The 19,156-nt window shown below is 37.9% G+C and overlaps 1 long non-coding RNA gene across 2 annotated transcripts in view; it reads left to right on the top strand.

Moving 5' to 3' along the window:
- Positions 1 to 19,156, top strand: part of LOC143665349 (uncharacterized) — an 81,518-nt gene that overhangs the window by 14,718 nt on the left and 47,644 nt on the right. For both annotated transcript variants that reach the window (XR_013166898.1, XR_013166897.1), the window contains exon 3: positions 18,297 to 18,418. This is a non-coding gene — a long non-coding RNA (uncharacterized LOC143665349). The remainder of the gene's footprint in view (positions 1 to 18,296; positions 18,419 to 19,156) is intronic.

The raw sequence follows: 19,156 nt of genomic DNA, 5'->3' as shown, positions 1-19,156 counted from the left end.
TAACCTGGTCTTTCCCTGAAACTTCACGTATTTGTGTGACACTTGAGACTCAGAGTTACAGCACTAAAGCTGTGAAGGTCAGCATTACCCCATACAGCAACTATTTAAAAAGCTGAAAACGTGATCAGATTTCTACTAGAGATATGAATGGAGCTGATCTGGATAGTATTAAGGTAAATCAGAACACAGGGTAAAGGGTGATAAGGTCCATATTTTAAAACTTCAACTTCTGTGTAACACCAAAGGAAGAGATGTTTATTTGGTGCAAAAATGTATATTTTGGGTAGCGCATTATCTAATTTAACTGATATGGTCAGTTTTTTCGAACACCATAAGTACATGGAATCTTTTTTTTCTCAGTAGCTTTTATTGGGAATTTTCAGTAATCATTAAAAGTAATGTATATTATAGAAAATTTGGAAAATACACAAAACTGTATTTTTAAAAAATCACTTATTCTGAACACCCAGAGGTTCTATTTGCAATAGGCCTTTTTTTTTTCTTCCTTCTCTGTCAAACACACTTTTTGAATTTCACAAAGATGAAATTGAGCAAAATAAAGATATAAGCATACATGCTGTATGATTCTACCTATATAAAGTTCACGATAGAGGCAAAAGTCAACTATATTTTTCAAGAATGCATATGTAGGTAGTAAATTACAAGCAAGTGCATGGAAAAAAACATTCAAGAGTCAAGTGATTCCTGGCCCACGCACATCCCCCTGCCCCCCAAAAAAGAAGAGTCAGATAGTCAACTTCTGTGAGGGGAAAAAGAAGAGTGATGATTATAGAGGCACACCCAGAGGGCTTCTGGGGTGCTGGCAATGATCTATTTTTTTTAACTTTTTTTATTGTATAGTATAATTTATATACAAAGCAAAGAAATAAAAAAGCAATAGTTTTCAAAGCACTCTTCAACAAGTCATTACAGGACAGATCCCAGAGTTTGTCATGCACTACCATATGATCCTGTCAGATTTTTCCTTCTGGCTGCTCCAGAATATAGGAAACTAGAGGGCTTAAATATTTTTTTAATCACCACAATCGACTTTTTTCCTTCTTTTTTGTGAAAACTAACATATATACAAAAAAGCTATAAATATCAAAGCACAGCACCACAATTAGTTATAGAACATATTTCAGACTTTGGCATGAATTACAATTCCACGGTTTTAGGTTGTTATTTCTAGCTGCTCTAAAATACAGGAGATAAAAGAGATTTCGATTTAATGATTCAGCATTCATATTCTGTATAATTCCATCACCACCTTTGATCTTTCTTTCCGTCCCTCTCTTTAGGGATGTTTGGGCTATGGCAATTCTAAATTTTCCATATTGGAAGGGTTTTCACTAATATGAAGTAAGGAGATGGAATTATCTGATGTTGTGGAGAGGCTGGGCTTGGTTTCAGGGCTTATCTGGACCAGGGACCCATCTGGAGGTTGTAGGCTTCTGGAAAGGTACTCTAGTGCCTGGAACCCTTGTGGAATCTTATATATTGCCCTAAGTGTTCTTTAGGATTGACTAGAATGGTCCTGGTTGGAGGCTGGTAAGTTATGATTGGTAGCAAGGTCTAACTGAAGCTTGCATAAGAGCAATCCACAGAGTAGCCTATCCACTCAATTTGAAATCTCTCTGCCTCTGATCCTTTATTAGTTACACTTCTTTTCCCCCTTTTGGTCAGGATGGAACTGTTGATCCCATGGTGTCAGGTCTGGATTCATCCCTGGGAGTCATCTCCCATGTTGCCCGGGAGACTTTCACCCCTGGATGTCATGTCCCATGTAGAGGGGAGGGCAATGGTTTCACTTGCAGAGTTGGGCTTAGAGAGAATGAGGCTGCATCTGAACAACAAAAGAGGTCTTCCAGAAGTAACTCTTAGGCATGACTATAGGTAGTTTAAGCTTCTCTGCTGCCTACATAAGCTTCACAAGAGTAAGCCTCATGATTGAGGGCATGGCCTATTGATTTGGTTGTCCCTAAAGTTTGACACAGTATCAGGGGATTCCCTAATGGTTAGGTTTAATAGTTTCATATTCTTTCTCCCCTCCCTCAGGGGATTTTGCAATAATTTTTGATTATCTGCTTAATATACTCTAAGATGTACCCAGGCATTATGACAATCTATACAGGATTAAAGGACCTCTTTCTTATTCTGTGCTCTCTATGTTTCAGTTGTTCAAATGAGCTATACAGATAGGTTGAATTAGATTATGCACTACAGAAAATTTCAGTTCCAGACCAAATAAACCTTTCTTCCAATGGACTCAAAAAGGTATGTGTGGTTCTAAAATATAAACACTGTCTTCCTTACCCCTATACCCTGAATTACTTTAACTCCAACCTGTTTGGCTTTATTCTTATCTCTAAATATCAGCTTCTCAAAATCCAGAAATAATAATCACCACTCCGGACTTAATGTGTCTGTTCTAAAAGCTTACAATCTAGGCCCCTGTTTTCTTTATAAATATTTTCTAAAAGTGACCATACCATTCATGTTCTTCTTCTTTTTTTTTTTTTTTTTTTAGTCTGGCTTGTTTTGTCTCAACAAATGTCCCACATGTTCATTCATGGCATTGCATGCCTCAAGACATTTTTGTTTTTGTAGCAGCACAACCTTCGTTGATAAGTATACAACCGTCAGGCGCCAATCTACTTCTCTGTCAGTGCATCCTTCAGCCACCTGCATTCATAGGGCATCATATAGAGGGGCCCAAAGTCCACAGTCATCAACATCCTAAATTTTAGATAATTTCCTTGTTCCAAGAGAAAGAAAACCAATAAACACACCCTCACCAAATGGGAAATCTAAATCTCCTCTTAATTTTTGTCCCTCCCCCTATTATTTACCTCTGCTGTTGCTGTGGTAGTGCTGATGGTTTCCTCTTGAACATAGCTCATAACATGCAATGGCAGTTTTCCCCCTGTACCCTGGACTTAAACACTGTTTGTACAAGAATCATATCTTTGAAGTAATTCTTGCGAGAACTAATTCATATTTCTAGTGTTAATCAGTGGGACACGTAGGTCTAATCAATCCCTTTCAATCTTGTTCATCTCCAATATGGCAATATTACATGTAGACCCACTAGAGAACCATCTTCACTCCTATCTATTCACTTACATTGGAGTTTAACCTCATTAACTAACGGTTCACCCATCTCTAGCCTCTCTGTATCTCTAAATCCCCTATATTCTCTATTATAAGCCTCTGATTACACCTTTATGCTGGTCATAAAACTGGAATCATACAGTATCTATCCTTTTGTGTCTGGGGGTTGATTTCACTCATTATTATGTCCTCAAGTCTCATCCATCTTGTCATGTGCTTCAGGACGTCATTATGTCTTACTGATGCATAATATTGCATCGTATGTATATACCACATTTTGTTGATCCGTTCATCTGTTGATGGGCATTTGGTTTGTTTCCATCCTTTGGCGATTGTGAATAATGCTGCCATGAAAATCACTGTCCAAATGTCTGTTTCTGTTATTGCTTTCAGCTCTTCTGGGTATACACCAAGTAGTGCTATTGCTGGGTCATAGGGGAACTCGATATTTAGTTTCCTAAAGAACCACCAAACAGTCTCCCATAGTGGCTGCACCATTATACATTCCCACCAGTAGTGCATGAGTGTCCTAGTTTCTCCACATGCTCTCCAACATTTATAGTTTCCTGTTTGTTTAATAGCAGCCATTCGTAAAGGTGTAAGGTGGTATCTCAATGTCATCTTTATCTGCATTTCCTTTATAGAGAATGAAAATGAGCATCTCTTCATGTGCTTTTGAGCCATGTCTATTTGCTTTTCAGAAAAATGCCTATTCATATCTTTAGCCCATTTTATAATTGAGTTGTTTGTTCTTTCGTTGTTGAGCTGTATGATTTCTTTGTATATAGAGGAAATCAAACCTTTGTCCAATATGTGATTTCCAAATTTTCTCCCATTGAGTTGGCCGCATCTTCACCTTTTTGACAAAGTCTTTTGAGGTACAAAAGCATTTGATTTTGAGGTGCTCCCATTTATCTATTTTTTTCATTTTGTTGCTTGTGCTTTGGGTGTAAAGTTTAGGAAGCTACCTCCTATTACTAGGTCTTGAAGATATTTCCCTACATTTTCTTCTAGAAGCTTTATGGTGCTACTTCTTATATTTAGGTGTTTGATCCATTTGGGGTTAATTTTTGTATAGGGTGTAAGATAGTGGTCCTCTTTCATTCTTTTGGCTACTGATATCTAGTTCTTCCATGCCCAATTATTGAAAAGACTATTTTGTCCAAGTGCAGAGGATTTGGGGACCTTGTCAAAAATCAGTTGACCAAAGATTTGGTGGTCGAATGCACCCTCGATTCCATTCCATTGGTCAATGCTTCTATCTTCATGCTAGATCCATGCTGTTTGACCACTGTGGCTTCATAATAGGTTTTAAAGTCAGGGAGTGTGAATCCTCCCACTTTGTTCTTCTTTTTTTAGGATACTTTTGGCTATTTGAAATCTCTTTCCATTCCAGATGAATTTGGTAATAAGGTTTTCCAAATCTTCAAAGTAGGATGTTGAAATTTTGATTGGTACATGTTGAATCTGTAGATCAATTTGGAGAGAATTGAAACCTAATTATATTTAGCCTTCTATCCATGAACAAGGAATGTCTTTCCACCTATTTAGATCTCCTTTGATTTCTTTTAGCAATGTTATGTAGTTTTCTGTGTACAAGTCCGTTACATCCCCAGTTAAGTTCATTCCTAAGTACTTGATTCTTTTAGTTGCCATTTTGAATGGAATTTTTTCCTCAGCTAGGTCATTGTTTGTGTATAGAAATGTTACTGATTTTTGCACATTAATTTTATATCCTGCCATCTTGCTGAATTTGTTTATTAGCTCAAGTAACTTTGCTGTAGATTTCTCAGGATCTTCCAAGTATAGTATCATATCATCTGCAAATAATGAGAGTTTTACTTCTTCCTTTCCAATTTGGATGCCTTTTATTTCTTTGTCCTGCCTGATTGCTCTAGCTAGAACTTCTAGCACAGTGTTGAATAATAGTGGTGACACTGGGCATCCTTGTCTCATTCCTGATGTAAGAGGGGGAGAGTTTTCAGTCTCTCTCCATTGAGTATGATGGTGGCCATCAGTTTTTCATATTTTCCCTTTATCATGTTGAGGTAGTTATCTTTGATTCCTATCTTTTGGAGTGTTTTCATTAGAAAAGGATGCTGAATTTTGTGAAATGCTTTCTCAGCATCAATCAAGATGATCATGTGATTTTCCCTTTTGGTTTGTTATTGTGCTGTGTTACATTAATTGATTTACTTGTGTTGAACCATCCTTGCATTCCTGGTATAAACCCCACTTGGTCATGTTGTATAATTCTTTTTTTTTTAATTTGTTTATTAATTTAAAAATAAAGAAACAAAATAAAACAACATACATAATCAGTAATTCACAATATCATCACTTAGTTGCATATTCATCATTTCTTAAAACATTTGCATTAATTCAGAAAAAGAAATAAAAGGACAATAGAAAAAGAAATAAAATGAACACAGGAAAGAAAAAAAAAGATTATACTTACCATACCCCTTACCCCTCGCTTTTATTGATCACTAGCATTTCAAACTAAATTTATTTTAGCATTTGTTCCCCTATTATTTATTTTTATTCCATATGTTCTACTCCTTTGTTGACAAGGTAGATAAAAGGAGCATCAGACACAAGGTTTTCACAATCACACAGTCACATTGTGACAGTTGTATCATTATGCAAGCATCCTCAAGAAACATGGCTACTGGAACACAGCTCTACATTTTCAGGCAGTTCCCTCCAGCCTCTCCATTACATCTTGAATAACAAGATGATATCTACTTGATGCATAAGAATAACCTCCAGGATAACCTCTCGACTCTGTTTGGAATCTCTCAGCCATTGACACTTTGTCTCATTTTCCTCTTCCCCCTTTTGGTCGAGAAGGTTTTCTCAATCCCTTGATGCTAAGTCTCAGCCCATTCTAGGGTTTTTCTCAATCCCTTGATGCTGAGTCTCCGCTCATTCCAAGATCTCTTTCCCATGTTGCCAAGAAGGTCCACACCACTGGGAGTCATGTCCCACGTAGAGAGGGGTAGGGTGGTGAGACTGCTCGTTGTGTTGTCTGGAGAGAGGGGCCACATCTGAGCAACAAAAGAGGCTCTCTTGGGGGTGACTCTTAGGCCTATATTTTAAGTACACTTGACCTATCCTTTGCAGGGCTAAGTTTCTTATGAACAAACCCCCAGACTGGGGGCTCAGCCTATAGCTTTGGTTGTCCACACTGCTTGTGAGAATATCAAGAATTCAACTTGGGGAAGTTGAATTTCTCCCCGTTCTCACCACTCCCCAAAGGGGGCTTTGCAGATACTTTTCCACTCACTGATTGAATCACTCTGGGATTCAGTGGGGCATCACTCTGGACAAACCAGCAAAATCTCATGTCCTACCTGAGATTCCAAGAACTTATGGCATTCAATCAAACTATCTACATAAGTTATATTAGGAAATGCACTAGTCAAACTATAAATTTTGTAGCTAATAAACATTTTTTTGCTTTAGTCTCACACAGAAGGTGACATTTTAAAATATTAATTACCATCTATTTTCAGTACCCTGCAATAATGACATTCCTGTGTTCAAAACATTTTTAAAATTGTACCTTGTACATTTCACTATTATTATACACTCTACGCATTCCTAGGTTATACCATCTTGATCTTTAACAGCTGTCTTTCTTTCTGATTTCATTTATGTCCCCAGCCCTCCCCCCTCTATCATTCTCACATGCAGCTTCATTCAGTGTTTTAACATAATTATATTACAGTTAGGTAGTATTGTGCTGTCCATTTCTGAGTTTTTGTATCCAGTCCTGTTGCACAGTCTGTATCCTTTCAGCTCCAATTACCCAATGTCTTACCCTATTTCTATCTCCTGATGGTCTCTGTTACCAACGAAATATTCCAAGTTTATTCACTAATGTCAGTTCATATCAATGCTGATATGAACATTATGCTGAGTGAGACTAGCCAAAAACTAAAGGACAAATACTGTTTGGTCTCATTGTATAATTCTTTTAATGTGTGGTTGGATTTGATTTGCTGATATTTTACTGAGATTTTTTCATCTATGTTCATTAGGGAGATTGGTCTGCACTTTTCCTTTGTTACATCATCTTTACCCGGTTTTGGTATTAGAATGATATTAGCTTCATAAAATGAGTTAGGTAGAGTTCCTTTTTCCTCAATTTGGAAAAGTTTGAGCAGGATTGGTGTTAGTTCTTTTTGGAATGTTTGATAAAATTCCCCTGTGAAGCCATCTGGTCCTGGGTTTTTCTTTGTAGGAAGACTTTTGATGACTGATTGAATCTCTTTACTTTTGATTGGTTTGTTGAGATATTCTATTTTTTCCTGAGTCAGTATAGTTTGCTGTGTGTCTCCAGGATAGTTTGCTGTGTGTCTCCAGGAATTTTTCCACTTCATCTGAGTTGTATAGTTTGATGGCATATGGTTGTTCATAGTATCCTCCTATGATTTCTTTTATTTCTTCAAGGTCTGTGGTAACAAACCTCTTCTCATTTCTGATTTTGTTTATTTGCATCCTCTCTCTTTTTTTCTTTGTCAGTCTTGCTAGTGGCCCACCAATTTTATTGATTTTTCTCAAAGAACCAACTTCTGGTTCTATTGATTCTTTCTATTGTTCTTTTGTTCTTCCCTTCATTTATCTCTGCTTTAATCTTTGTTATGTCTCTTATTTTATCTGCTTTGGGGTTAGTTTGCTGTTCTTTCTCAAATTCCTCCAGTGCTGTTAAGTCCTCGATTTTTGCTCTTTTGTTTTTAATTTTTTTATTTATAACTTTTTTTGTTTTATAGTATAACATAAATACAAAGCAAAGAAATAAAAAAACAATAGTTTTCAAAGCACTCTTCAACAAGTGGTTACAGGACAGATCCCAGAGTGTGTTATGGGCTACCATACAATCTTCTCATATTTTTCCTTGTAGCTGCTTCAAAATACAGGCAGCTAGAGGGCTTAAATATTTTTTTATCATCACAATTGACTTTTTTTTCCTTCTTTTCTTGTGAAAAATAATATATATACTAAAAAGCTATAAATTTCAAAGCACAGAACCACAATTAGTTGTAAAGCATATTTCAAGTTTGATGTGGGTTACCATTACCCAGTTTTAGGTTTTTACTTCTAGCTGCTCTAAAATACTGGAGACGAAAAGAGATACCAATTTAATGATTCAGCATTCATATTCATTTGTTAAATCCTGTCTTCTCTGTATAACTCCACCATCTCTCTTGTTTTTTAATATAGGCATTTAAGTCAATAAATTTCTCTCTCAGCACAGCCTTTGCCTTATCCCATAAGTTCTGATATGTTGCATTCTCTTTTTCATTCATCTCCAAATAGCTACTCATTTCTCTAGCAATTTCTTCTTTGACCCACTGGTTCTTTAAGACTGTGTTATTTAATCTCCATATATTTGTGAATGTTCTCATTCTTTGTTGCTTATTGAGATCCAACTTTATGCCATTTTGATCAAAGAATGTATTTGGAAGCATTTCAATATTTTTAAATTTATAAAGACCTGTTTTGTGCCCCAGCATATGATCTGTCCTAGAGAATGTTCCATGAGCACTAGAGAAGAATGTATAATCTTGTGCTTTCAGGTGCAATGACCTATGTGTGTCTGTTAGGTCTAATTCATTTATCAAGTTATTTAACTACTCTATTTCCTTGTTGATCTTCTGTCTGGTTGGTCTATCTATAGAGGAGATTGGTGTACTTATGTCTCCTACTATTATTGTTGAAACATTTATTGCTCCCTTTGCCAATGTCTGTCTCATGAACTTTGGAGCTCCTTGATTGGGAGCATAAATGTTTATGCTTATGATTGTTATATCTTCTTGGTGCATTGACCCTTTAATTAGTATATAGTGTCCTTCTTTGCCTCTTACGATGTCTTTACATTTAAAGTCTATCTTGTCCGATATTTGTACAGCTACTCATACTTTCTTTTGCTTACAACTTGTGTGGAAAATCTTTTTCCATCCTTTAACTTTCAATCTATTTGTGTCCTAGTGTCTAAGATGAGTCTCTAGTAAGCAGCATATTGCTGGATTATGTTTCTTAATCCATTCTACCAATCTGTATCTTTTAATTGGTAAGTTTAGTCCTTTAACATTCAAAGTTTTTACTGAAAAGGTGTTTCTTGAATACACCATTTTATCTTTTTTTATTTTATTTTTCAAGTCTATTTATTATTTTCCATCTTTCTCTTTGTATTCTTTAAATTCCCCTTAGTGGTACTCTTCAAATCTGTGCCCTCCTCCAGACCTCCCTCTCCAGTCTTTATTTTTCATCTGGCAAAACTCCTTTTACTATTTCTTGTAGGACTGGTGTCTTGTTGACAAATTCTTTCAGGAATTCTTTGTCTGTGAAAACTTTAATTTCTCCCTCAGTTTTGAAAGACAGTTTGGCTGGGTACAGAATTCTTGGCTGGAAGTCTTTCTCTTTCAGGATCTTGAATATATCATACCACTGCCTTTTTGCCTCCAGGGTGCTAGTTGAATAGCCTGAACTCAGTCTTATTTGGTTTCCCTTGTATGTAATAGATTGTTTTTCTCTTGCTGCTTTCAGGACTTTCTGCTTCTCTTCAACATTTGACAAACTGATTAGTATGTATATTGGGGAAGTTCTATTTGGATTTATTCTGTTCGGAGTTCGTTGGGCTTCTTTGACTTGTATATTTATGTCCTTAATGAGGGTTGGGAAGTTTTCCCCCATAATATCCTCAACTACTCTCCCTAGCCATTTACTACCCCCTTCTCCTTCTGGGACACCAATGATTCTTATATTTGTGCACTTTGCTTTGTCTATCATATCTCTGAGATCCAAATCAAAAGTTTCCATCTTTTTTGCTATTTGCTGTTTTGAGTCTTCGAAGTCAGTTATCCTGTCCTCTATATCACTTATTCTTTCTTCTGTCCCTTCAAATATAGTGTTGTGTGCCTCTAGTATGTTTTTTATTTGGCCAACAGAGTCTTTAATCTCTGTGATATCCACTATTTTTCTATCTATTCTTTCAAATTCTTCTTTATGCTCTTCTACTGTCTTCTTGATTTCCTTTATGCCATTTTCTATCCCACTCATTTTATTAAGTATGAACATCTTTGATTAGTTGTTCCAATGTCTGTGTCTCCTCTGATGTTTTAATTTGGGCATTAGGCAGGGCTAATACCTGTCTGCATTGTGATAAGCTTAGTGATCTTCTGCTGTCTTTGTGGCATGTAAATATCTTGATTGATTTACTTTGGGAGTTGGTTTCTTTCAGTTGTCTAAGGCCTTGTGTTTGTAGGACAGTTGTACAGCAGGGACCAGGGTATGGGGTGGAGCACTCAGTATGGTGATTTGTTTCAGGGCAGGTATAGACACAGGTTAAGGAATGTTCCACTGATACTTGTGGATGTGGGCACCCAGCAGCCAGGGAGGATGTAGCTGTGCAGGTACACTAATCTGGGGGCATAACCCCCATAAGGTATGGGGCCCTTTGTGTGCATGCGAAGAGCTGTGGAAGCAGGTTGGGTTATGCCTTTGTGGATTGGGAGCAGATGTGACCTGGCTGTGTAGGTCAGCACTTCCTCAGAGCTAGGAAGGGTGGCTGAGGGCTATGTGCATGCACAGTTCTAGGACTGCTTAAACTGAGGTTTCCAGAGCTGAATGACGTGATTGGGGGCCCATGCATATGCATGGGTCTAGGAGTGCCATAGCTGATGCGCAGAGGTCAAAGGGGGGCGGGGTGAGGCTGTGTGACACTATGGGCAAGGGGTCAGGAGTAGCCTAGGTGTGGAGGTTAGTGCCCACAGACTTTATGCGCTGGCAACAGCCTGCAGGGAACAGGGAGGGGAAAGTAGTGCTCAGGAGGGGTGCAGGAGAGGTGAGTTGGGCTGCACTTGAGGTGGGGGTGTGCGGTTTGAGCGTCTGGAGCACGGGAAATGAGAAGGGTGACAGGGTTCGGTTACCTGGCATATAGGATGAGTTGCTGGATAACAGGCTGCACTGGTGAGGGTAGCGCACCCAAGGAATGTGGCCTGGCTTACTTTCTAGTCCCTGGCTCCCATCTGTGCACTCACGCGGGCTCTGTGCCTCTGTGCCAGGCTCCAGCTTTCTGCCTCTCAGTTCGTTGGCCTCTGCAACTAGTGCTGCCCTATGTAGTGTGGCAGGCTCTCCCAAGTTAGCCACACTCCCTAACTGCTGCTTCAGTTGCCCTCCTGTCACTTCTCTAAGTTTCCCTGGAGCAGGGCTAATCTTGAGCTACTCTATTCAGCCATCTTCCCGGAAGTTTCTACATGGAATCTTGAATAGGGCATGAGATCTTGTTGGTTTTTAGATTAATGTGATGCCCCAATATATCCCAGAGAAATCTAGACAGAGAATAAAAAGGTATTTGCGAAGTACCCTGAGGGACTGGGGAAAAAGAAGGAAATATTAAACTTCCCCATTTAGGGAACTACTGATATTCTCATAAGCAATGAGGACAAACAATTCAAAAGGCTGAGCTTCAATCTTGGAATTCTCCCTTATAACACTTTTTCCACCTGCAAAGGAGATGCTAATTATGCCTAAGAGGCACCCCCAAAGAACCTTTTTTGCTCAGATGTGACTCTTTCTAAACTAACTTGGCAGGGGAACTCACTACCCTCCCCCCCTATGTGGGACATGACTTCCAGGGGAATAAATCTCCCTGGCAAGGTGGGACAGGTCTCCCAGGATGAGCCAGGACCTGGTATCTTGGGACTAATAAAGCCTTCTTGACCAAAAGGGGGAAGAGAGAAATGAGACAAAGTTTCAGTGGCTGAGAGATTTCAAACAGAGCTGAGAGGTTATCCTAGTGATTATTCTTATGCATTAAACATCTCTTCTTAGTTTATGGTGTATTGGAGTAGCAAGAGGGAAGTACCTGAGACTGCTTGTGGTAGTTAAAGTCAGTTGTCAACTTGGCCAGGTGAACGTGCTTAGTTTTGTTGCTGTGGACATGAGCCAATTGTACGTGAACCTCATCTGTTGCTCATTACATCTGCAGTCGGCTAGGAGGTGTGCCTGCTGCAATGAATGACGTTGGACTCAATTGGCTGGTGCTTAAATGAGAGACTCAGTGTAGCACAGCCCAAGCAGCTCAACATACCTCATTTCAGCACTCTCAGCTCAGCCCAGGCCTTTGGAGATGCAGAAAGGAATCACCCTGGGGAAAGTTGTTGGAACCCAGAGGCCTGGAGAGAAGGCCAGCAGAGACCATCCTGTGCCTTCCCACATAAGAAAGAACCTCAGATGAAAGTTAGCTGCATATCCTCTGAAGAACTAATAAAATAAATCCCTTTTTATTAAAAGCCAATCTGTCTCTGGTGTGTTGCATTCCGGCAGCTATTAAACTAAGACACTGCTGAACTGTATTCCAGTAGCCTTGATTCTTGTAGACAATTGTATAACTATATAACATTTACAATGTAACTGTGTGATTATGAAAACCTTGTGTCTGATGCTCCTTTTATCCAGTGTATGGATGGATGAGTAAAAAGATATGGATAAATAAATAAATAAATAATAGGGTGGATAAGAGGTAAAAAAAAAATTGAGTAGACTTGAAATACTAGTGGTCAATGAGAGGGAGGGGAAAGGGGTGTGGGATGTATGAGCCTTTTCTTTTTTTCTATTTATTTCTTTTTCTGGAGTGATGCAAATGTTCTAAAAAGGATTACAGTGATGAATATACAACTATGTGATGATATTTTGAGCCAATGCTTGTGTACTTGTATGGACTGTATGTATGTGAAGATACTCAATAAAAACGATTTTTTTTTAATTGACTACAACGTGGCAGAAACAAATGGAAGAGTTAGACCTGAGTGTATCTATCTGTCATGGTCAGGTTCATGTGTCAACTTGGCCAAGTGGTGGTACCTGTTTGTCTGGTTGGGCAAGTGCTGGCCTGTCTGTTGCAGTGAGGACATTTCATAGATTTAAATCATGATCATGTCAGCTGCATCCACAGCTGATTCCATTTGCAGTCATCCAAAGGGGCGTGTCTTCTGCAATAAGTGATGCTTAATCTGATCACTGGAAGCCTTTTAAGGAAGATTCAGAAGAGACAGGCTCTTCCTGCTTCAGCTGGCGAGCCTCTCCTGTGGAGTTCATCCAGACCCTCCATCGAAATCGTTGGCTTTACAGCCTGCCCTGTGGATTTTGGACTCTGCATTCCCATGGTCACGTGAGACACTTTTATAAATTTTATATTTGTGAGTGTTCCCTGTTGATTCTGTTTCTCCAGAGAACCCTAACTAATACAGTATCCATATGAAAAATCCAGGTATATCCCATTGGCATTTATCATGTAATAATAGCTAACACTAACCACTTACCAAAGGTCAGGAACTGTTCTAAGTACATGACATGTATTAACTCATTGAATCTTCACAATAATCTTTTGAGATAGGTGCTATCATTATATCAATTTTATAAAAGAGGTAACAGATTCAGAGCAGTGAATAATTTGCCCAATGTCGTGGTTATTAAGTGGTACAGGTATACTTCAGAGATATCGTGGATTTGGTTCCAGATCAGTGAAATAAAGCCAGTATTGCAATAAAGTCACATGAATTTTTTGGTTTCCCAGTGCCTATAAAAGTTATATTTACACTATTTGGAGGTTTTATCTATTAAGTGTGCAAAAGCTTTATATCTTTAAAAAAAAAAAACAATGTACATACCTGAATTTAAAATACTGTATTGCTTTAAAAAATGCTAACTATCATCTTAGCTTTCAGCAAGTCATAATCTTCTTGCTGTGGAAGGTCTTGCCTTGATGTTAATGGCTGCTGACTATTCTGAGTAGTGGTTGCTGAAGGTTGGGTAATTTCTTATAATAAGACACCAATGAAGTTTGCTGCAGTGACTAACTCATTCTTTTGTGAAAGATTTCTCTCTTCCATGTGATGCTTTTTTATGGCATTTTAACACAGTAGAATTTCTTTCAAACTTGGAAGCAATCCTCTCAAACACTGCTGCTGCTTCATCAACCAAGTTTATGCAATATTCTAAGTGCCCTGGTGTCATCTCAACAATGTTCACAGCGCCTTCACCAGGGGTAGATTACATCCAAGAAACCAATTTCTTTGCTCATCCAGAAGAAGCAACTCCTCATCCATTCAAGTTTTATCATGAGATTGCAGCAATTCAGTCGTATATTCATGGTGTACTTCTCGTTCTTGTTCTGTTGCTATTTCCATCATATCTGCGGTTACATCCTCTGCTGAAGACTTGAAATTCTAAAAGTCATCCATGAGGGTTGGCATCAATTCTTCCATACTCCTGTTAATGTTGATGTTTTGATCTTTTTCCATGAATCACAAATGTTTTTTAATGACATCTGGCATGGCGAATCTTTTCCAGAAGGTTTTCGATTAATTTTGTCCAGATGCATCTGAGGAATCATTGCTATTGCAGCTATAGCCTTACAAAATGCTTTTCTTAAATAATGAGATTTAAAAGTCAAAATTAATTCCTTGATTCATGGGCTGCAAAATGGATGTTGTGTTAGCCGGCATGAAAATAACATTAATCTCAGTGTCCATCTCCATCAGAGCTCTTGGGTGACCAGGTAAATTGTCAATGAGCAGCAACTTTTTGAAAGGAGTCTTTTTTTTTCTGAACAGTACTTCTCAATAGTGGGCTTCAAATAATCAGTAACCATGTTGCAAACATGTGCTGTCATTCAGGCTTTAGTATTCCATTTGTATAGCACAGACAGTAGATTTAGCATAATTCTTAAGGGCCCTAAGATTTTCAGAATGGTATGTGATCATTGGCTTAAACTTAAAGTCACCAGCTTGTTACTCCATAACAAGAGTCAGTGTGTCCTTTGAAACTTAAAGCCAGCATTGATTTCTCCTCTCTAGCTGTGAAAGTCCTAGATGACGTCGTCTTCCAGTAGAAGGCTGTTTCTTCTACATTACAAATCTGTTGTCTAGTGTAGCCACCTAACAGATCTTCTAGATAGAAATCTTCTGGATAGCTAGCTTATTTAGCAAGATTTAGATAGCTTCCTACAGCTTCTACATCAGCACTTGCAGCTTCACCTTGCATTGGGATTTAATGGAGATGGCTTCTCTCCTTAAACCTCATCCAGCAACCTCCAGTAGTTTCAGACTTATCTTTTGCAATTTCCTGACTTCATTCAGCCTTCACAGAATTGGAGAGTTAGAGCCTTGCTCTGGATCAGGCTTTGGTTTAAGGGAAAATTGTGGCTGTTTTGATCTTCTACGCAAACTGCTAAAACTTTCTCCATATCAGCAATAAGTCTCTTTTGTTTTCTTATTATTCCTATGTTCACTGGAGAAGCACTTTCAATTTCCTTCAAGAACTTTTCCTTTGTATTCACAGCTTGGCTAATTTTTTAACACCAGAGGCCTAGATTTCTGTGTATCTTGGCTTTCAACATGCTTTCATCACTAATCATTTTAGCTTTTGATTGAAAGTGAGAAATGTGCACGGCTTCCTTTCACTATAACATTTAGAGACCATTGTACGATTCTTAATTGACTTAATTTCAATATTATTGTGCAATATTGTTATGACTAGAGGGGCCTGGGGAGAGAGGGAGAGAGGTGGATGAAGGAATGGCCAGTTGCTGGAGCAGTCAAAACACACACGTTTATTAAGTTCAGCTCTTACATGGGTGCCGTTTGTGGTGCCCCCATACAATTATAATAGTGACATCAAAGATCACTGATTACAGATTACCATTATAGACAAAATAATGAAAAAGTTTGAAAAATTCTGAGCATTACAAAAAAAATGTGACACAGGGACATGAAGTGAACACATGTTGTTGGAAAAGTGGTACCAATTGACCTGCTCAATGAAGTGTTACCACAAACCTTCAATTTGTATAACATACAATATCTGTGAAGTGCAATAAAATGATGTATGCTTGCATATCCCACATGCAAATCCAGACAGTCAGAGCCCAAAACCAGAACTTTGAACTCCCACTGACTTTGAGAATTCATTATGATTTCTAGAGTTAAGTTCCCAATTTCTTTATGCCAATGTAGTTATTTTATCACATGTGAACCTGTTATAACAAAAAGTCAGCCTGGCTTGCCAATGTGGGGCACTCCAATACCAATGTCTATAGATATCATGGGTGAGATTTAAGGTAGTAGAATTCCCTCTCCCACCAATAATAATATGGTATCAGTGCATTATTTTTCAGGAAGACTCCTCAAAAATAAAAATCAGTTTCCTGTGTATGTGATACAAGCATCAACATTTGAGAATCACTTAATTACCTAGCTGGTTTCCTGGCAAGTTTTATGAGAACAAACATATAAGAAGGGAAAGGGAAATTTCTGAGTTCTACAAAAGACCAAGAAGATAGATAACATAAAAAGTTTTATAATAAAATCTCATTTATGTTTGAAAGGTTATATCTCCTGTTTTATGAATTCTAAACTTTCAAATCATTAATGAAACCGCATTGTGAAGGAATCATAAGCATTGGATTAATAGTTACTGAATGCAAGACTGGGGTATACTTGGCGACTCATGCATACATTACCTGCCCTCGTGGCTCCTTTCTCAAAATATTTTCTAGCTTCTGAGCTCAACCTTTTGAGAGTATCACCAAAATTTTTCTTTATATCAGCCTAAAACATGCATAATGCTATGATAAAAATATTATTATATATTTCTCACATTACCAATAAACAAAGGGAAGTGTTTTTTTAGCCGCTGATGTTAAAAAGTCTTTTAATAAACTTTAAATTACAGGTAAGTATGAAAGAGTGGCAAAGTGTTATTAAATGCCTCCAAAACCTGCTTTGTTCAATTATGGTATTTACTAAATAATGAACACTGGAAAAAAGTAATGGTCAAAATCTTAATTTAGGGGGAGGAGAGAAATAAGTTAAGAAAAATTAACTGAAGTTCCATGACCCCATTTATTTATAGCACTTCTTTTTATTTCATGTCACGTGCTTTATTAGTCCATGGCTCAATAGGTTTTTTTAATTTTAATTTTAATTTTTTCAACAGATTTTTAAACCTAAAGAGAAAGCAAAATAAACAAAACAGAACAAAACAAATGATTACAATATGTAGGGTAAAAAGTGGAAAGATTAAGAAATGTTGGGGTAAACTAGAGTAGTCAAGTGGGGAAAGAGAGTTAAGACAGACTTGGACATTTACAGGCATTTTTATAGTCCTAAAGCACTCATTACAACTATGTAAAGGCTCATTTTCCACTGTTCTTCTCAAAAATCTAACCATAGCTCAGTACATTTTCCATTGTTCTCCCTCCTGCTGCCCTTCCCAAATTACAGCTGGGTTTCTCAGCAGATCAAATTATACAAACAGTTATATAGTTTTAATTTTAGTAACATCATTCACTTATCCAACTAAGGTTTCTGGGTGTACTGTGTGCCAAGCACTATGCTGGCCACTGTTGATTGTCATGAACAAAATAGGAATATAATGCAAGTCACATATATAATTTTAAATTTTCTAAAAGTCACATTAGGAAAAGTAAAGCAAAACAAGTGAAATTAATTTTAATAAAATATTTTATAGAACTCAATATATCCTAATTTAACATTTCACCATTTCATCAATATCAAAAATTATTGATGAGACACTTTACATTTTTTCCATACTAAATCTTCAAATCCAGTGTGTTTTTTACGCCTAGAGAATATTGCAATTCGGACTGGTCAGTTCGATAGCCACATATGGGCTGGTTTCTACGATACTGCGCAGAGTAGAGCCAGGACGTGGATCAGTTTCAGGTCTCCTGTCTCGCATCATATCAGGATGCGCATACTGTCTGATTGTCTCTCATTTTACAATATTAAACTGTTTAGTGGATACAGGTGTTGTCAGCATGATCTTTTAATAGATATGCATTATCATTGCTTAAATCCGTAATGCTTTGTAAAATGGTTATGTTCTCTTATTCCTTCTGCATTTATTAGGTTGGATTTTTTTCTATAAAGAACTTCCCACTTCAACTCTTTGGGTGCCCTGAGGTACAGTTTGTATATGAAAGACACAATAAATACTTCACTCTTTTCTTTCATATGCCACTTTTCAGAATATTGAGTTGATTTCTTAGCCTCCTTGAAAGGAAACCCGTTTTGGGGGGTACTATCATCAAGACATGGATTTTAATATATATGATGTGTTTTAATCCATTGTAATTATTATTCTTTTAGATGCTAAATTTGTCCCAAATCTGGCCAGCGAGTGCTCTTTCCAGCCGGCTCTTGTGTTCTTTTGACATAACTGCAGTGGACATCAGAAGCTTCCTTAATTATCAGCATGGAAGGTATTCCAGGTTTGTATTACGTATTTTCCAGTCATTTCTCCAAGAAGCCCAGAGGAAAATGATATTTAGAGACCACAGTCTGAACCTTAGGAGAAAAAAAAATTTCTAAGAGATAGGTAGAGGAGAGAAAGCCTACCAATAAGACTTAAAAGGTCTGGCCCAATGGACTGGAGAAAAACCAAGAAAACTTGTGATATCAAAGAACCCAGGAAAGAAAATATTTCAGGACAAGGGAATGATGAATTATAGCAAATTCCACTGAGACATCAGTGCAGATGTTAGGGAGCACCAGGTGTTATTATTTATAGCTTTTCTCCTTTCTGTTTATGCTCACTCTCATGACTCTTGCTTTACAAGGCTGTATGTGCTGGGCAGGCCATGAAAGTTCAGCTTTGGGAAGCCATTGGAGACGCTCTTGGCACCCTTTCTGATCCCCTCCTCGGGGCACTTTGGAGCCAGTCTGTGTCCCCTTCATGAGTCCTTGGCCATATATAGGTTAAGAAAGACTGGCTTGGGGAAGTCTATGATTTGCCTTCCTCCCAGAATTTGCCCTCCAGGCAAAAGCCGCTTGAGATAATGAAAAGAGTGTAAAAAATTTTATAGGCAGACAGTCTAGGACAAAGGCCCAGGAGCTTCAGACAACTGGGAGAAGGAGTTCTGTCCCTGGGAAAAAGAGGCTATGACCAAATTCCTACAGAGAGGAAACTCCAGAAGAACTAACGAGCAAGAGCCCAGGACAAGACAGAG

The sequence above is a fragment of the Tamandua tetradactyla genome, chromosome 21 (assembly GCF_023851605.1).
Source record: "Tamandua tetradactyla isolate mTamTet1 chromosome 21, mTamTet1.pri, whole genome shotgun sequence".
NCBI classification, from domain to species: domain Eukaryota; kingdom Metazoa; phylum Chordata; class Mammalia; order Pilosa; family Myrmecophagidae; genus Tamandua; species Tamandua tetradactyla.
The sequence above is the reverse complement of the archived record's forward strand: the minus strand, read 5'-3'. Positions and strand labels throughout refer to the sequence as shown.